At 41.8% G+C, this 19,426-nt stretch overlaps 1 protein-coding gene across 2 annotated transcripts in view; it reads right to left on the bottom strand.

Moving 5' to 3' along the window:
• The window catches only part of LOC127423478 (retinoic acid receptor alpha-A), a 425,939-nt gene that overhangs the window by 243,698 nt on the left and 162,815 nt on the right, over window positions 1-19,426 (bottom strand). For both annotated transcript variants that reach the window (XM_051667805.1, XM_051667804.1), the window contains exon 2: window positions 13,611-13,657. The gene's annotated coding sequence lies outside the window, so the exon portion shown is untranslated. The remainder of the gene's footprint in view (window positions 1-13,610; window positions 13,658-19,426) is intronic.

The following is a 19,426-nucleotide window of genomic DNA, read 5'->3' as shown; positions in this document are numbered from 1 at the left end:
TACACTTGTAACGCAGCCAAACAAATCCTCTTTAAGCTCCAGTGAGCTTTTATCAGATAAAACATCTCATACAGCTGAATACAGACTTGACCCATCCGCCAATCAAACCAGTGACACTTGAAGCCCCACCCTCTTTCAGCTAGCTGACTCTCAACTGGACACGCCATCAGTCATAACCTGACTGGACAATGAAATATCTACTATATATGGCAGGTTATTGGAGTGGAGGGGTTGAAAAAGTAAGCAGAATTCGTGACATCAGCGGAAAAGTAAAGCTGAGAAAGTTATTACATTTTGATGAAAGATTACAAAGACAAACATGTTTTTTTTTTTCCTTTGGAATAATGTGCACTCATGAATCACACACAATAAAACCAGGAACATCTATTAAGAAAAGTAAGAAAGTAATCAGAAGCAGTATTGGTTTCATGTTCATTACTGCAATGCGTCAAAATGCTTTTTTTTTTTTTTTTCATTTGATTCTCATCATTGTAATACAAAAAAGTAAATAAAAAATTCTTCTTTTAGAAATCAGCATAAATTAAAAGCAGTACAACAAAAGCTGCCATGATGTACATAGTAAGTACTTAACTTGTGAGTTTTAACATTTGAATAGCATAATCAACTCCATTTACAAGCTTGTTCGAGTGTGATCAAATTGTGCAGTAGCTCAACTGATAGAGTATTCCACTTGTGATGTAAAAGACCAGGGTATGAGTCCTGAAGAGCACACGAGTCCACACGTGAGCCCAAAGTGTTACAGAAGCACCATAAAATGACGTGGTTGTGTTTTTCATCTCACATTTGCTTTTTCTGACACTATCAGTTAGGTTTAGGTTTAGGTTTAAGGTTTAGGGAAAGAAGGTCAGTTTTGTTGATTTAACCTTAAAAATCTCATCCATTTGGGAGAACATTTAACTCACGGTTAGCACCACACAGTGGACATTTCACCTCAAAACTGCCACAATATGTGTCATGAGCCGTGTAATGTAATTTTGCAAAAATGTCACCAAATCACTTAACTGTCATCACATCAGGCTGTGGAAAAGCCCTAATTCACATGAAACAATGTTACAATGCAAAAACTCTTACTGGTGCTAAAGATAGGCTTAATTTTATTTCTTTTGATTTTAGGGTAAATATGAGCATCTACACATCTACGCTTTCAATGTGTCAGAGAGAGATAGAGAGAGAGCTAAATTAGATCTCTGTACTAATGACAGACTGATATATTAGACCTGAAATCACATATAGACAGAATTAGACTAAAACAAAGAGACAGAACAGACAGCCAGAGGTGATGTGCTGGTGAGATCTCTGTGCTGCTCCCTTTCACATTTGCACAAAACTTTCATTAGCGTGGATGGCGGGGTGTGAGAGAAGCCATATCTTTTCCATTAACATCGCTCGTCATAAATCAGACTAATCTCTCCTTCAGGGCACACGCTAATGACAGCGCAACTGCCACCATCACCGTAGCCTTAACTGGCACGCACCCCCCTGTGCAAACCCACGCAAGCGACATGATTGGTCAAGAGACACACAGACTGCTGCATACAGGCCACGCCCACCTGAGGAGATAAAATTCATGTAGAGCTGCACAGCAGTAGTTCAGCCCAAAAATGATCATTTACTCACCAAACCCATATGACATTCTTTCCTTCATGAAACACAAAAAGAGATGTTCCCACTGCTCTTTTCTACATTAAAATTCCATTCAAACTTGGCACATAACATTTAGTTACAAGCAGTCTTGGCTAAGTTACTCAAAATAATAATCCACTAAAAATGACTATTTACTTTCCCAAAATAGTAATCATGTTATAGATTTACAGATGACTTCATGGAAAAAGTAATTACATTACTAATTATTTTACTTTTAAGTTACTTTCCAAGACGCTTTTCACAGAGAAGTTTTGTTTTTTCAAATAATGAATTCAAAATATTGTGTGTATTTTCCTTGTTCATTGTTGTTGTCCCTTCAGCTTTCACAGAAACACAAACAGACGTATTTACAGTATGTGCATAATTCATGTTTTAAATGTATTCTGTGTAAAGATTATTATTTAGAAATATTTGTTCAAAATGAATGAATCTAATCTGAAGTCAGTAACTGCAATCTGATTCAAATAATTTAAATTCTAATGTGTTACACTACTTTAGTTATTAGATTTCAGTAACTAATTATTAGCTTTTCATCATTTTGGTCATTTTGACAGACAGTGTATAAATATATTATTGTTTACAAAACATAATTTGTACTATTTACAAGTATTACATAGTATTACATAAAATATAGTACATAAAAGAAGTGCTAAAACGCACTTTTGTTTTGGTTGAGCGCATATTAATGAGAGTGGAGTCACACAAACTTTCTTTATTATAAGAAGAATTATTTTTTGTTTTTGATAAACAACTGACTGAAGAGAACAGAAAGGATATTAAAAGACAAATGGATTGTATGGATCTCGTCTTTGGACATGCATTACATGGAATGATTCAGACCAAACTATTACTCTTAACAAGCTGTGAAAGGATCTCACAGCTGAACTTTGCATAGAGTAAAAGATCAATCTCAGGATTTTAAGAATCGATATAGAGATCGTTCAACTGTTAATCTGGATTAATTTAAAAATCAATATTTTTACCCAGTTCTTATACCTGTTTTTTTTTTTTTTTTTACGAATCCCTTGGAACCTGCTTATGTTTCCCTGGTTGGGAATCACTATACAAGTGACATTAACGGAACAGATATGGCCTAAAAATTCTAAAGCGCTCAAATTGCTTATTCGTGTAGCTAATAGTTGGCATCCATAGTTTAACCTGGTGTATTCAACGTCCTTCCTTCAAATATACGATTATGCTTTGTGTCACGTACACTTGGACAGAAAAATGAAGATTGTAGCTCGACTACACAAAAATCTTGCTGTAGCTCAATTATAACTGTGCATGTAAACATACTGAGTGAGCTGAACCGGATTAGTATGTTTGTGAATGAATCATTCATTGAATCATTAAATTCACTGAACAGATCCAACTAAAAAGAACGTTCATGTTTGTTCATGAATCTAACCTAGCTACTTCTGTCATGAACTGTCCTGAGCGCACCAAGGAGTGCAGAGCAGATGTAGATTTTCAGTGAATAATAACTTAATTCCATACACTCCCCAGCAGGGGCCAGTAAGGCACCTAGATTAAGCTTTTAGTCCACTCAGAGGCCGAGATATTAACTAAAACATTGGGGAAGGTGTGTGGGATCAAACAATAGACTGAATGTCTATGGACAAGCACATGGCGAGTGCTCAGCTTTGTTAGAGAACCACCTGCATTTCAAATCTGTATAATGTGATGGAAGGTGATAGTGGAAATTTTATCTTTCATAGTACTTGCTGCCATCTAGTGGAATGAACTAACACTTTTAGCAGGGACACAGAGCAAACAGAGCATGAATTACAGGCTTTCAAAGACAGAATAAAACATTTATGAATTTTTGGAATATTATTGGATTTTTTTTTTTTTTTTTGTGGAGTCGTCTTTAAAACAAGAACAGTATTTTGCAATTAGTCCACTGTATTTGTATAAGGTGAGCTTTTACATTTTGGTGTGAAAAATTGCAGATGGCAGCCAAAATATGCAGCAGAGTTTAAGTCTGTTCCTCACACAAAGCTATCATATGGATCCTTATGTATCTAAGGCACAAGACTTTTTCTGGTGCTTTTTCCATAGTTTTGTAGCTTGACAGCCCCAGTCTTCATTCACTTTCATAATATGGAAAAGAGCACCAGAATACTCACCTTCAAAAAAATTCACCTTTTATATTCTGCGGAAGAAAGGAAGTCATAAAGGTTTGAAACGATATGTGGATGAGAAAATGATGGCAGAATTGTCATTTTTGGGTGAACTGTCCCTTTAACACACCCTCACAATATAAACAAAACCCAGAGAATGCAACTAACACACACACTTACACACACCCATATAAAACACACTCTCTCTCACACAAACACAGGGCACTGATATTGCTTATGATGGATTGCTCAATAGTGCCCAGCACTGGGTAATGTGCCTGTGTTTTGATTGGCTGCAGAGTGGGTGAGTGATTAGCTTCCAGGATTTATGATTATGGCTTATCAAACACTACACACACACACACACACACACACACACACATGCAGTATTAAGCGCAATCAAACAGTGTGGATTACCCATAGGGAAATATACACAGCAGCACATACATTCGCAATAGTCTGAACAAATTAATAATGCATTTTAAAACCATTCCAATCAGCAAAAGATTCACAATCACATCAGTGCCACAAAATACAACCTTGTGGATATAGAAATATACCAGTGTATACATTTTGAGATTATTGTATGAAAACCATGCCAAAAAACAGCCTTGTGTGTGTCTAATGTGATATACTATGGCTATATTCTGAACGGAATTCTAGCGTACTGAATTATTGTGCAGTATTGTGCAGTTTCTTCAACTTCAGGCATTTTAGCACAGTGGATTTCTAGAAAGTAAAGACTCATTAAAACATGTTTCACACTCTTATTAGTTTATTTAATTTTGTCTACTAACAGTGTCCAACAGTGTATGTAAATGCATCACAGGAGATTTAAGTCATTTTTGTGTCATTTCCAGCACATCTCAAATTCTGCACTGTGTTTAATAGAATTCTGTGCTGGAAATTATGCTGATGGAAATTATATTTTTAAATTTTTCAAATAAAATGACCAACTTCATTGTCTTGCTAAGGTTAATTTCAAGGCTAACATTTTATATGTCCTAAATACACACTTTTTGCACATCCACTCTGTGCTGTCCAGCTGATACAATGGCTTGCACGACACTCATGTGAAACAAGTCTTCATTCACCCTTTGCAGTTGCGCGTTCCACATGAGAAGCATATTTAGTGCTTTTAAAGTGAACACAAGATGAAGGTCATTAAATGTTCTTTGGCAGCCCGAAATTGTGCTTGAGCGGCTGCCGAAGATTTGTCATAAGCCTACAGGAAAAACCCTGGGTCTGGACCTGGCAGTATCCTTTCATCTTTAAATACAGGACGATCCAATATTTTATGGGATGGGTGGAAACCTGATATTTCCCTTGATTTTTCTTTGTTTTGTCTCATATTTCATCTCAAGCATGCTCTTCACTGACACTTTTGTCCACTTGGTTAACAAGTACACTAACTTTTGAACAAAACTTTATTATCCATCTATCCATCCATCTTATCGTATATGTATGTACTGTATATACTTATATATACAGTATACAGTATACTGTATATATGCCTGTATAAATAAACTAAATTTTGCCTAACATAAGCAAATATTTACCCAAAAAAATGCTAATAAAGTGCTTATGAACAAAGGACAAAAGCATACCATAAGTTTTTCTTGTATCTGCCCATCATCCATATTGTCAGTATTGTGAGTGAGGAAAAATAAACTGAATTTATCTGTGACTGTCACTCACTGGTCCAGTTTCAGATGAAAAGCGATTTTGAATTTGGCCGTCTGCGTGAGACCGCGAGCGCCGGATGCAAAGCGGGCTGAATTAGATGTGTTTAACACCGCTGATTTAGAGTACAGCTCGGACAGGTAGGTGGGTAAATTTTACCATGATATGTGACGGTGGCTCAAGATAAACAGCCTCACAGCCTCTGAATAAGCACAGAAAAACACTCTTTATTATTGCACTGATATTCAAGAGAGCAATCGCTTCAGTACTTTTGGGAATGTAGACTTTAATAGGCAATTAGGTAATGCAAATACCAACAGAATATGCGTTTTCATTTTGAATTTCACCATCTCAGTTATAAACACAATCTTGTTAACATCAATATATATTTTAAACATTAGCTGCTGTTTACATATTTTTCCATAAAACACTGCATTTTCTTCATGTCAGTGTCTCTGTTACTTCATTTTAAAGTAAAAAGTATTTTCAGCTTTTTTCTCTTTCAGACGAAAACCGAAAATAGCATTTTCGGCGGCCGAAATTTCGGTGCATCCCTAGTTTAATAATATTTTCAAATAACAAGAAGAAAAAAGTTCAAAAAGGCTGTTTTAATTCAAATCCACCCCTGGGACATAAAAGTGCCCAAACACCCATTGTCTACGGTTTCTTAACAGAAACAATACACAATTTGCCACGCAATGACCTTATAATGTTGCATTTTTAACTCAGTAAGAGAATCAGAATCAGAATGAGCTTTATTGCCAAGTTTGCTCACATACACAAGGAATTTGTTTTTTGGTGGAGAAACAAGCAAGTGCACACAGAACATTACAGTGAGACACAGAACATAAAACAAGGTAAGAGTATAAATAGACATACAAAGAAATAGGACATGTGACATAGAATGGCGTATGTACATGTGCAAGTGTTAATATGTACAGTTATTGAAATAAATATGAGTGTGAATTTACATTTGTACATGATATATTTATACATTATTGCACTATGGGAGTGCTGAGGCAGTTTAATTGTTCATGTGGAAAATGGCCTGAGGGTCAAAACTGTTCCTGTGCCTGGATGTCCTGGCGCTGAGTACTCTGTAGTGCCGGCCAGAGGGCAACAGTTCAAAAAGGGAGTGGGCAGGGTGTGTGGGGTCCAGAGTGATTCTACCTGCAAGTTTCCTCAATCTGGAGACGTACAGGTCTTGGAGGGTGGGCAGTGGGGCACCAACAATGTCTATGTGGGTGTCCCACTTCAGGTCCTGAGAGATGGTAGAGCCCAAGAATTTGAATGACTCCACTGCTGCCACTGGGGGGATGCGGGGGAATTTCTCCTGAAGTCCAGTATTAGCTCCACTCTTTTGAGCGTGTTCAGCTCAAGGTTGTTGTGACTGCACCAGACAGCCAACTGTTCAACCTCTCATCTGTATGCAGACTCGGCACCGTTGCAGATGAGGCCAATGACCGTAGTGTCATCTGCAAAATTCAGGAGCTTGACAGGGGGGTCCTTTGCAGTGCAATCATTTGTGTAAAAATACAAAACAATGAAATTCACAAGGAAAAACATCATATTGTGTGTAGTTGTAGTGCTTTCAATATAGCAAAGGGTGAATATAATTGACAGATCACTCCTTTTTGTTTTTATTAGCATTTTTCATACTGTCCCAACATTTTCAGAATTGGGGTTGTATTATATTTAATTAATTTATCATTTAATTTTATAATTATTTATTGTTTTATATTTATTTATTTGGGGGCATTATGTAATTAATTGCCATTAGTTTGATTAATTAATCAGCAAATCCATTGATTAAATTGATTTTAAATTGATTATAATTTTAAATTGATTGACAGGGATTTTAAATTTATTTCCATGTAAAAATGTTACATAATAATAATAATAACTTTTATTTATATCGTGCCTTTCAGGACCCAAGGATGCTTTACAGAGCAAGAAGGATCAAAAGAAAATTAGACTGAAAAGAAAAATACAACAATAAACAAAAACAAAAGAGAAAACTATACAACAGGGAAAATGTACAAGGCAACAATCATCAAATTAGTGAGTTGAGAGATAAGGAAAAGATTTGTTGTTGATAATTCCAGTTTATTCATCACACTGGAAATGGAAGGTAACATACTGCATATTTTGCCAACTGTAGTAGCTCATCCAGGTATTCTAGGCATACAGAAACTTTGCACGTGTACAGTATGCACACTACATACTGTAGAAATAGCTAGTAGTATGTTAGAATGCAGTTCTGAACAGAACCAGAGTATTGAGTAAGGGCTCTTATCTAAATGTTTTAAACTTTCCGTAGTAAAAATCACTGCTATATAATTCTAGGTGTGACCAGGGCTGTTTTAAGGGTTTGGCAGGGGCTTTTACTGGCATGTAATTTATAGAGTGTCATATCAAAAGAGTTAATTTGTGATTCAAAAGTGTGGTGAATATGGGAGTTGAGCAGCACAGCACACATGAGCACCAGAGAACAAAACTTGCTTGAGTTCAGATGCATATCCTGCACTAGATGTGTTTTCTGTTATCCACAAAATGGAAGGAAATAAAGTGCTGACTTTAAATTTTCATAGTCAAAATGCAACTGGCTTTTGTCTTTCTGTGACGAAGTGTAATTGTGTCACGTAATTCATTTGGTCCACAAAATTAAGCATTATACACTCAACAACCCAGAACGTCATGGTTACTTGCGTGACCTCCGTTCCCTGATGGAGGGAACGAGACGTTGTGTCGATGTAGTGACACTAGGGGTCACTCTTGGGAGCCTGAGACACCTCTGGTCTTTGATAAAAGGCCAATGAAAATTGGCGAGTGGTATTTGCATGCCACTCCCCCGGACATACGGGTATAAAAGGAGCTGGCATGCAACCACTCATTCAGGTTATATGCTGAGGAGCCGAGACAAGGTCAGGCCATTTCAGTGGGTAGTTCAGCATTGTGGCAGGAGGGACACAACGTCTCGTTCCCTCCATCAGGGAACGGAGGTTACGCAAGTAACCAGGACGTTCCCTATCTGTCACTCACTCAACGTTGTGTCGATGTAGTGACACTAGGGGTCCCTATAATTAAACGCCGCAACTGACTGAACTGTGTTATGTGAACTGGTGGTGTGTGATGTGCAGACAACTGTGTGCCTCGTAGCCAGCACACCAGGCCGACACGTAACCTCCCCCAACATAGTTATGAGTGTCGAACGGCCCTCTGGGGACAAGTTGACTACCCAAAAGATAGAAACAGGCTAGCCCAGTCATGGCCCCTTTTCCCCTTCTTTTTTTTCCACTCCCTAATAAAAGGGGGAATATTTGACTGGGTCGACCAGGTCTAGTCGTGGGGTGTCCCTCCCAAGGGGAGGACACCGCAGGAGACCACACCTTGCCCAGAGAGAGGGGGGAATATTTAAGTGGAAAATAAGTCACATGGTCTTGCCGACCATGTGGAGAAGTCTCATGGTAGATCCTACCCAATGGGGGAGGAGTTACTACAAACATGGAGACTGTGGTAGAGGGGGCTCTGCCCAAGGAAGATACAGTTTGCCAACAGGGAAACGAATTAGCGGAAGATATACATCGCAAGGGGTTACCTTACAGGGAACATGCGGAGCACCTACCCCAGAACAGGGCTCTTAGTTAGCATGTGTACTGGGCCGGCAGCGAGTCTCTCCGAAAACTCGACTGCCACAGGGCTCGGAGGAAGTCAACCAGGGAACATAGTTTGTGAACACTACTGGGAATTAATAGTGCACGTCTTCAGCTCAGAGGAGGTGAAAGGCACTATGTGCAAGCGATACACCCGGCCAGCTATCCCGGGCTTATCCGCTTGTATTGCGTGCCACTACCCAGGATGAAACCGGTTCCACCCAGAGGTTGTAGAACCTCGCAAAGGTGTTGGGTGTTGCCCAGCCCGCTGCTCTGCAAATGTCTGTTAGAGAGGCACCCCTGGCCAGGGCCCAGGAGGCTGCTACACCCCTGGTAGAATGGGCTCGTAGCCCTACTGGGGGCAGCACGTCCTGGGCGTGATATGCCATAGCTATGACGTCAATGAGCCAGTGGGCGATCCTCTGCTTGGAGACAGTGCTTCCTTTCTGCTGTGCACCAAAGAAGACAAAGAGCTGCTCAGAGATCCTAAAGCCCTGTGTTGATCCAAATAGATGTGTAAAGCACGCACCGGACACAGCAATGACAGGGCTGGGTCTGCCTCCTCCTGGGGCAGCGCTCGCAGGTTCACCACCTGGTCCCTAACGGGTCGTGGCAACCTTGGGCACATAGCCCGGTCAGGGTCTCAAGATCACATGAGAGTAGCCCGGACTGAACTCCAGGCATGTTTCGCTGACAGAGAACACCCCTGCCCTCTTGATGGAAGTGAGCACAGTCAGGAGGCCAGTCTTCAAGGAGAGTGCCTTAAGCTCAGCTGACTGTAAAGGCTCAAAAGGGGCTCTCTGTAGACCCTGAAGAACTACAGAGAGGTCCCATGTGGGAACGAGGTGCGGTCTGGAGGGGTTCAGCCTCCTGGCACCTCTCAGGAACATGATGATCAGGTCGTGCTTCCCTAAGGACTTACCATCCACTGTGTCATGGTGTGCTGCTATAGCAGCAATGTACACCTTCAAGGTGGAAGGGGACAGCCACCCTTCCAACCTCTCCTGCAGGAAGGAAAGCACCGATCCAACTGCGCATCTCTGGGGGTCTTCCCTTCAGGAAGAACACCACTTAGCAAACAGACGCCACTTAAAGGCATACAGGCGCCTCGTAGAGGGGGCCCTAGCCTGAGTGATCGTGTCTCCACCATCCAGGGGCCAGACATGGAGATTCCAGAGGTCTGGTTGTGGGTGCCAGATGGGGTGCCTCGTCCCTGAGAAAGAAGGTCCTTCTTCAGGGGAATTCGCCGGGGGGGGGGGGGCTATCGTGAGGAGCGTGAGGTCCGAGAACCACATCTGGGTGGGCCAGTTGGGTGCTACCAGGATGACCTGCTCCTCATCCTCCCTGACCTTGCACAGAGTCTGTGCAAGTAGGCTCACTCAGGCCAGGGGGCCAGCTGTGTGCCAGCACGTCTATGCCGAGTGGTGCCTCGGTCAGGGAGTACCAGAGCAGGCAGTGGGAGGATTCTTGGGAGGCGAACAGGTCTACCTGTGCCTGTCTGAATCGACTCCAGATAAGCTGGGCCACCTGAGGGTGGAGTCTCCACTCTCCCCTGAAGGTAACCTGCTGTGACAGCACATCCACTGCAGTGTTGAGGTCGCCCGGGATGTGAGTGGCTCGCAGCGGCTTGAGGTGCTGCTGACTCCAGAGGACGAGACGGTGGGCGAGTTGTGACATACAACGGGAGTGCAGACCACCTTGGCGGTTGACATATGCTACCATTGCCGTGTTGTCTGTCCGAACTAACACGTGCTTGCCCTGGATCAACGGCCGGAACCTCCGCAGGGTGAGTAGAATTGCCAGCAACTCGAGGCAGTTGATGTGCCAACGCAGCCGCGGGCCTGTCCATAAGCTGGCAGCTGCATGCCCATTGCCAACAGCACCCCAGCCTGTTTTGGAGGCATCAGTCGTGACCACGACGCGCCTGAAGGCCTGCTCTAGGACAACACCTGCCCGTAGAAATGTGAGGTCGGTCCAAGGGCTGAAGAGATGGTGACAGACCGGCGTGATGACCACGTGATGTGTCCCGTGGTGCCATGCCCATCTTGGGACTTGAGTCAGAAGCCAGTGCTGAAGCGGTCTCATATGCATCAACCCGAGCGGGGTGGCCACCGCTGAGGATGCCATATGCCCCAGGAGCCTCTGAAAGAGTTTCAGTGGAACCGCTGTTTTCTGTTTGAACGCCTTCAAACAGGTCAGCACCAACTGTGCGCACTCATTCATGAGGCGCGCTGTCAATGAGACTGAGTCCAACTCCAAACCGAGAAAAGAGATGCTCTGAACCGGGAGGAGCTTGCTCTTTTCCCAGTTGACCCGAAGCCCTAATCGGCTGAGGTGCAAAAGCACCAAGTCCCTGTGTGAACACAACATGTCCCAAGAGTGAGCTAGGATTAGCCAGTCATTGAGATAGTTGAGAATGTGAATGCCCACCTCCTTTAACAGGGCAAGAGCTGCCTCTGCGACCTTCGTGAAGATGTGAGGGGACAAGGACAGGCCGAAAGGGAGGACCTTGTACTGATACGCCTGACCCTCGAATGCAAACCGGTGGAAGGGTCTGTGTCAAGGTAGAATCGAGATGTGAAAGTACGCATCCTTCAGGTCTACCGCCGCGAACCAATCTTGATGCCGGACGCTCGCCAGAATGCGTTTTTGCATCAGCATCTTGAACGGGAGTCTGTGTAAAGCCCAGTTCAGTACTTGCAGGTCCAAGATTGGCCGAAACCCACCGCCTTTTTTCGGTACGATGAAGTAGGGGCTGTAAAACCCCTTCTTCATCTCGGCCGGAGGGACAGGTTCTATCGCTCCCTTCCGTAGGAGGGTGGCGATCTCCGCGCACAAGGTAGCAGTGTTTTCATCCTTCACCAAGGTGAAGTGGATACCGCTGAACCTAGGCGGATGCCTTGTGAACTGAATTGCGTAGCCGAGTCAGACGGTCCGGACCAGCCATCGCGACGGATTGGAAAGCGCAAGCCACGCATCCAAGTTCCGCGCAAGGGGGACCAAAGGGGCAACCTCGTCGGATGCACTGGCAGGTGGGGCCTCGCGGCGGGGCGGAGCTCGAGGTGCCACACCATGTCGTGGGTGGCCGTGCTGAGTCTAGGGACATCGAAGCACTAACCTGGCTCCTTGTGACCACCCTGGGACGCCAAATAGGCCAGCCTGGGAGATAGTGCCAGCAAGGAACCGTGTCTTGTCAGCCTCACCCATCTCGACCAGGTTGAGCCAAAGGTGGTGCTTCTGGACCACTAATGTGGACATCGTCCGCCCGAGAGACCGTTCCGTGACCTTTGTCGCCCGGATAGCGAGGTCGGTCGCCGAGCGCAGTTCCTGCATCAGATCTGGGACGGAACTACCCTTGTGCAGTTCTTTTAGCGCCTTGGCTTGGTGGACCCGCAGGAGAGGCGTGGCGTGCAGGGCAGAGGCGGCTTGTCCAGCAGCACTGTAGGCTTTGGCCATCAGGGATGATGTGAACCTACAGGGCTTGGACGGGAGCTTTGGGCGTCCGCGCCAGGTGGCGATGCTCTGCCGGCATAGGTGCACCGCAAGCGCCTTATCCACCGGGGGAATCACCGTGTGGCCCCTGGCCGCCCCGACATCGAGGGTAGTGAGGGCGGGGGAACTGAGAAATCGGTACCGGGCAGTTAAAGGTGCCTCCCACGATTTTGTCAGCTCCTCGTGCGCCGCGAGCCCAGGAACCATTCAACGAGCCACGAGGGTTCAGGGGAGAGCGGAGGGTTCCACTCAAGCCCGACGCTCGCGGCCACCCGGGAAAGCATGTCCGTCATCTCCGCATCAGCCTGTGAAGCCCAGCTGAGGCTTCTGCGTCCGTCTGGACAAGCCAGCTCTCCGATGCTGCGCTCGAGAGCTCATCAGCTTCGCGGGCTCCGAACAAGAGGTCGAACTCGCCGTGAGAAGAGCCAGCGGACTCATCTGGAAGCCCGATCGGGGCAGACGAGCGTGCTGGGGAATGGGAGGTCCACGGGGGGATACCCGGCAGAGGCGGACCTTGTCTCGTCTCCTCAGCATAAAACCTGAATGAGTGGTTGCACACCAGCTCCTTTTATACCCGCATGTCCGGGGGAGTGGCATGCAAATACCACTCGCCAATTTTCACTGGCCTTTTATCAAAGACCAGATGTGTCTCGGGCTCCCAAGAGTGACCCCTAGTGTCACTACATTGACACAACGTCGAGTGAGTGACATAGGGAACACCCTAGCATCATACTGGTGAGTTTCACTCACATTTTCTTAAGAAAAGTAAAAATCTCTTTTTTATTATTATTAAAAGTAGGGTTTAACCTTTAACATTTTACAGACATTATAGAGTACTATGTGTTTGTGAACAGCAAAAACCCCATCCTGTAATACAACTGAATTGGGAAACGAATGTACGGTAGTAGAATACAATGTATTGCACTAGTTGGGTGAAATAATAAAAATCTATTCTGTAAAAAACAGACTCACATGTATGTGGCTGAATTCTTACCTGTCTCATTCAGTTTGTGCTGTGAGCCGTCACACCGTATAGTGTCACTAGAGGAGAAAAGACAAAGAGAGCACATCAGCTTCATTAACTCTTAATTATTATATACAAACATACCTGTAAGGCCTTGTGATTTCATAGACTGTAGCTCCAGATTGGAAATACACACATATGAGACCTCTTTAAAATCTCAGTTGTTTCTTCTAGGAAGCAACTAGATGAAATGAAGAGCAAGTGGAGACTTTTGCTTCTCAGATGTTTCTCCAGTAATTTCACGTGTCTCCTCTACTGTTTCACAAGAGATCTCAACATTGTCTCAAACTGTGCTCAAATGTGTCAAGATACAAGAAGTCTGCAATCAAAAGTCAGACATCGCAATATGAACTCAAACATTTCTCATCAGATTTTTCCCAGATGAAATTATCTCAGATATGATATCCACATTCATTTAATACCTCTTGATATTATTACTGTATGACAACAATCCTCTGTAAAATCCAAAATGGTAGATGCTGATTATACATATACACTGATGTAGGGCTTTACTGGTTGTTTAGATCAGTGTTACTATCAGAAATAATTAATAATTATTTCTTTAGTTATTAAATAATATTTTAATTAATTAATTAATTGAATCTAACTCATTAAAACCTCATATGGGGCTCCAGTAAATGTAGTGCGCTACATTTAGGAGCGGGTTTGGTTATTAGCAAAAATTATTTATTATTAAAATCAATAGAACATTGATGAGAATCAATGTTAGCTTTTTTAATCCTTTAAATCAACAATTATCAAAGATAACCACCAATCATTAACGTCTATGATACATTAATTAAAATTAACACTAGCTTATTGATCCTTCAAAATCAACAATCGTCAAAGATTATTATCAATTATCAAAAATCAATAGAATATTAATTAGGATTAACATTGACAGGGCACCACCCTGGAATCAGGGACTAATAACCAGATAGTAAAACAGTCTCAATATTAGATTGTTTTCTTAGGAAAATCGACATCCAAAGAATATCGATTTTCGGGAAAAAAATAAATGAATGAAGGCTTGAATCCGAGCACTGACATCCCGTCAGCATGACACAGGTGTATGCAAAACAAACCAAAACACTTCTCTTTGTAATATAACAAAGTTTATTTATGCAGTAATATCAATTAATAATTAATACAATGCAGTCAACAAACTTCCGACTTACAAACTAAGCAGTGATATGATTAGATATGGAAACTAAAATAATCCTATAACATATAAGGTGTGTGTGTGAGAGTGTGCGTGTGTGTGTGTGTGTAAGGAGGGACGTGCACAAAATGGCGGACATGACTCTCGTGGAGATTATGTCACGCGAGACTTCCGGCCAGGGAATATGGCCGCGAATGTGGGAGGAGAGAAACCAGTCAATGGTAGCTTAGGGACAAAGCTGAGCTTTATCACGAAGCTATCTACTAGCCAAAAATGTGTGCCAGAATGTTTGGAGGGGTCGCGTGTGTGTGTGTGTGTGTGTGTGGTTAGTATGAGAGTGAGAGAGAGAATTAAGTGACGGCCCCAAAGCCGATTTCGCGATCGTAGGAGAGAAAGCAGCTGTTAGTTTATCACTCAGAGACGCGGTGGATAGCTCGTAAACCGTCCCGCGGTCTTTGAGTCTTTAATGGATAAACTCTTAAACTGTTAGGCCTGTCTTTGTCTTCTATCTGAATACATGAGGCCCAACACTGAAAAAGGGTAAATATAGCAGAAAGAATTAAGTACTTTCTACACTGAATAAGTTAAAGCTTGAACTTGAAAATATTATGTAAATTCTACATTTTTACTTAAATTCAAACATGTAAAAATGAATGCTCTAGCTAATAAATAAATATTATTCATGATTGTTTGTTATCTTTAAAATGTGTCATCATGTATAAGTACTAAAGTAGAAAACCTTATCATATTAATTAACTAATTTGAGTACATTTTACAGGTAAATAAAATAAGTACATTTTACTTAGCGTTTTGAAAATGGTGTTCCCAGCATGCGCTTGAATGGTTAATGAGCTTGCATGTTTTCACTATTTGTAAGTTCATTTATTATTGATTTTCCAGTTAAGTTTAGTAAAGTTTTAAGTGCATTTTCTACTCAAATTTACCTGTTCATTAGCAAAAAAAAAAAAAAAAAAAACATTTGATTGTTACCATCAATGTGTTTTGTGCACCAAGTGTTGTGGAATGCTTCCGTATGTCATGTGGTACATGATTAAACGTGTTTATAAGAAAAGTTAAAAATGTGAAATGTTCCAATAAAATTAAATGGACTAAATTTATTTAAGTACCATGTAGATCAGATTTGTAAATAAAAGTTACTGAAAATGTACTCACTTTAATCAATATTATGTCATGAAGTTAAGTAGATTTTATTTCATTTTAATTCCGCAAGTTTTTGCACACAGAAAATTAAAATGGTATAAAATTAAGTAAATTTCACTAGTCATTTTTTTCAGTGTTCTTGTAATTAATTCAATAAAGAAAAGTACAAAAATTTAGTATTTTATCCAGTTTCTGTGTGCTATGCTGTGTGCTATTAGCTTAGAACATGCTAATGTCAAACGAGTCTCCCGTTCACATAGTTGTTTTCTATGTAGATTGTTCCAAATCAGTCACTTATGAGGTCTCATTTCAGTCAGGATGCTGCCTTAGAACGAAGCTGTCTATTTAGGCAGTATACATAAAGGCTGCTTACTGGGTGAATGAACAGAATTAATATTTCACTGGATAAAATGTGTTTGAGCATGTATGAGAGAGAAATTTTTGGAAGCAAAGAAGATGAGAGAGAGAGAGAGAGAGAGAGAGAGAGAGAGGAAGGGGGCTGGAGAAAGAAAAACAGGATGAGATCCATTTTTCATCCCTCTTCCCCAAAACATCCATTTATCCATTCCCTTCACTCTGACACAAGCTGAGTGCCCAATGTCCATTGTGTCTGAGTGTGTGTGTGGTAGTCTAGCATGTTGCTTTGTTTAAGCTGATTTCTCATATGTATCAACTGGAATACGATACTTCAACATTTTCTGAAGAAAATGTCAGAGATGATTCTGGCACTGTGAGTGGCACTAAATGTTCTTTCAAACAGATGAGGTTTATGCTCTATCGAGTTTTAAATCAACAAAACCGACCTCCCTAGAGTCCCTACCCTAAACCTTAAACCTAAGATTAACAGTAGTGTCAGACAAAGCAAATGTGAGAAGAAAAACAAAACCATGTCATTTTGTGTTGCTTCTATGACAATTTGGGCTCATATGTCGACTCGTGTGCTCTTCAGGACTTGTACCACAGTCCTTTAGATTATAAGTGCAACGCTCTATCAGTTGAGCTACTGCGAAAATTGTGAGAAACAGGGCGAAAAATACATGTTTATGAACTGACAATCTGTCGTTTTACTCGTGATTTGTGTGAAAGTGAATAAAAGTCATTGTTGTTGTAGTGCCTCTAGTGTCACCAGGAATCACCAGGAAACTGACGTGATACGTACAATAAGCCACGTAAAAAACATTTTGCAACAATGTAGCTATAGAAACAGTATTTTATGATACCAGAATGTAGCTATGAGGTTGTTAAGGTGTCATATGTGGTTTTTATGTGTGTAAACATTCTTCAACTATGTTCTACTTGTTCTGATTAGTTTCTAAGTAGATACATACTGGCCTAGGTCAAAAGAGTTCACTACGAAGTCTCTCTGATATTCTGCTTTCGAGTCCCTCCTTCAATGCAAGCTTGTAGGATTTTTTCACCCATTTTATCATTTGACAGGTTAAAATTGTCTGATTGCTTAGAAAATAAATAGCACACTTCTCCGTAACAAAACACATTATCTGAGATATCAAATGCTGCAGGACGAGTTATGTGCCAAAGTTGAACATATGGGATCAGGGGTTTGTTAAAAATGGATACCTCCGACTAAGTTATGATTAGATGATTAAGCTGTTGTAAATGTCAATAATCACACACCTGTGAGCACACATTTAATGCATCAAGTTATTAAACTGTTTTGCAAATATAAACCTTCAACAGTTAGACTACAACATGATCACATGAGAAATCACTGGTTACGTATGTAACTGTGGTTCTATGACTTGAAGACTGCCAGAGGTAGTACTGAAAGCACTAGTGGAAAACTCTTGCGCTTGCGCTTTGACCGAGAAACAAATTAGAAATGTGTCACCCCGTGACACCCCTTTGATGAACTCTGTAATGCAGACACCAATACAGATGTAAAATCACGGCACTGAGGTATCATAAATGAGGCTCTTTGTGCACGACACAGAAAAACATTCTCAGAGCCCACTGCTGGTTGTGGGGGGTCCAGATTAATACAGGCAAGGATCGCATTCAACGTTCCCTACAAGGACGTTACCACTGAAGATGACCCACCCGATTTGACAGACACATTATCACTGTCAGAGGGGTATGACTGGGTCACAGGCAGACCAATCACTGAGGTTGCAATCGGATTTACATCCAATGACATCGCATCTAACTCCTGTTCTGCATGCATAGCTGGTGACGATGGCATGCATGATTCAATGATTCAGGCTCCACTTTGTCCTGTGCCTCTGTTTTAGGCTGAGCTCTAGCCAGGACTGGCAGTAAAAGTTCTACAGCAGAAGACAGCTGTTCTACTTTGCGTGCTAAATCAGATTACGTTTTTTTATTCCTTTTGTCATGCTGAAGTGTTTGCTTATGCTTACGATCAGAAATAGGGATGCGCGAAGAAAGCAGCAAATCCTCTGCAGAAGATTCCAGACATGCCAGTCGAGCTCGACGCACAGCAAGAGGCATTATGGAGCATGGGTAAGACATGGCCTCTTTAAGATGGTCCACACCAAGACAAGCAGGGCACTGATTATGTCCATCCATGATATCCATCACATGAGGGCATGTAAAACATATAGATGTATCCATACTGACTTCAATACTCACCTAAAAGCAATCCAGCGCTTGTTAACAACACTCAAGTAAGTTTCATGTCCAGCAAGAAACAAACGATGATCTTGCACTCATTAAACCTAGGCAACCAGGGCTTCAGAGTGTATGTGTTTACAAAGGTATACAAACTTACAGACAACCAGAAGTTTGAAACATTTCAGAAGTTTTTGTTTACAGGAGAAAACACTCGTAAACATCACTTCACGATCGCAAGTAGTGAATCCTGGAGAAAACCGCTCACAAACCGGTTTTCTCCGGTCACTAGCGGCACTTCATGGAGAAAACCGCTCGTAATCCAATCCGTAAACATGGTGACGAAACAGTTCGTGGATGTCAACTGAAGCACTCTTCAAAAATGAACTGCACAAAATATCGTCACAATCGATTCCGTCAAGCGAGAATGAAGAAGAGATCGAGTTGACGTGTTCAGGGGTTTTTATAGCTAAAGGCACGTCATGTGTCATGGGGTGACAACTTTCTAATTCGATTTTCTGTCAAAGCGCAAGAGTTTTCCACTAGTGCTTTCAGTACTGCCTCTAGTGGTTTGGAACGAAAAGAAATAGAACTACATGTGGTTCATGTATACTGAAATCGACCCCATTCTGCCAAATTAATGATAAGAATCATCACACATTTTTACATAGATTCAAGCGTGAACAAGTTTCACTTTTCAGAGACATGGGTTCTGATCCCATAGAAACCAGGAAGTAATCCCGTAACATAAACAATGACAAGCACAATTCAGAGGTTGCATTTTCCCTCTAAAATTACCTCCACTGATGCTCAGTTTTACTGTTTGGGTTTGGGGGTAGATTTAATGAAAAATGCATCATTGTATTACATAATTTAC

Source organism: Myxocyprinus asiaticus, chromosome 32 (assembly GCF_019703515.2).
Source record: "Myxocyprinus asiaticus isolate MX2 ecotype Aquarium Trade chromosome 32, UBuf_Myxa_2, whole genome shotgun sequence".
NCBI lineage: Eukaryota > Metazoa > Chordata > Actinopteri > Cypriniformes > Catostomidae > Myxocyprinus > Myxocyprinus asiaticus.
This window is presented reverse-complemented; position numbering and strand designations above follow the sequence as displayed.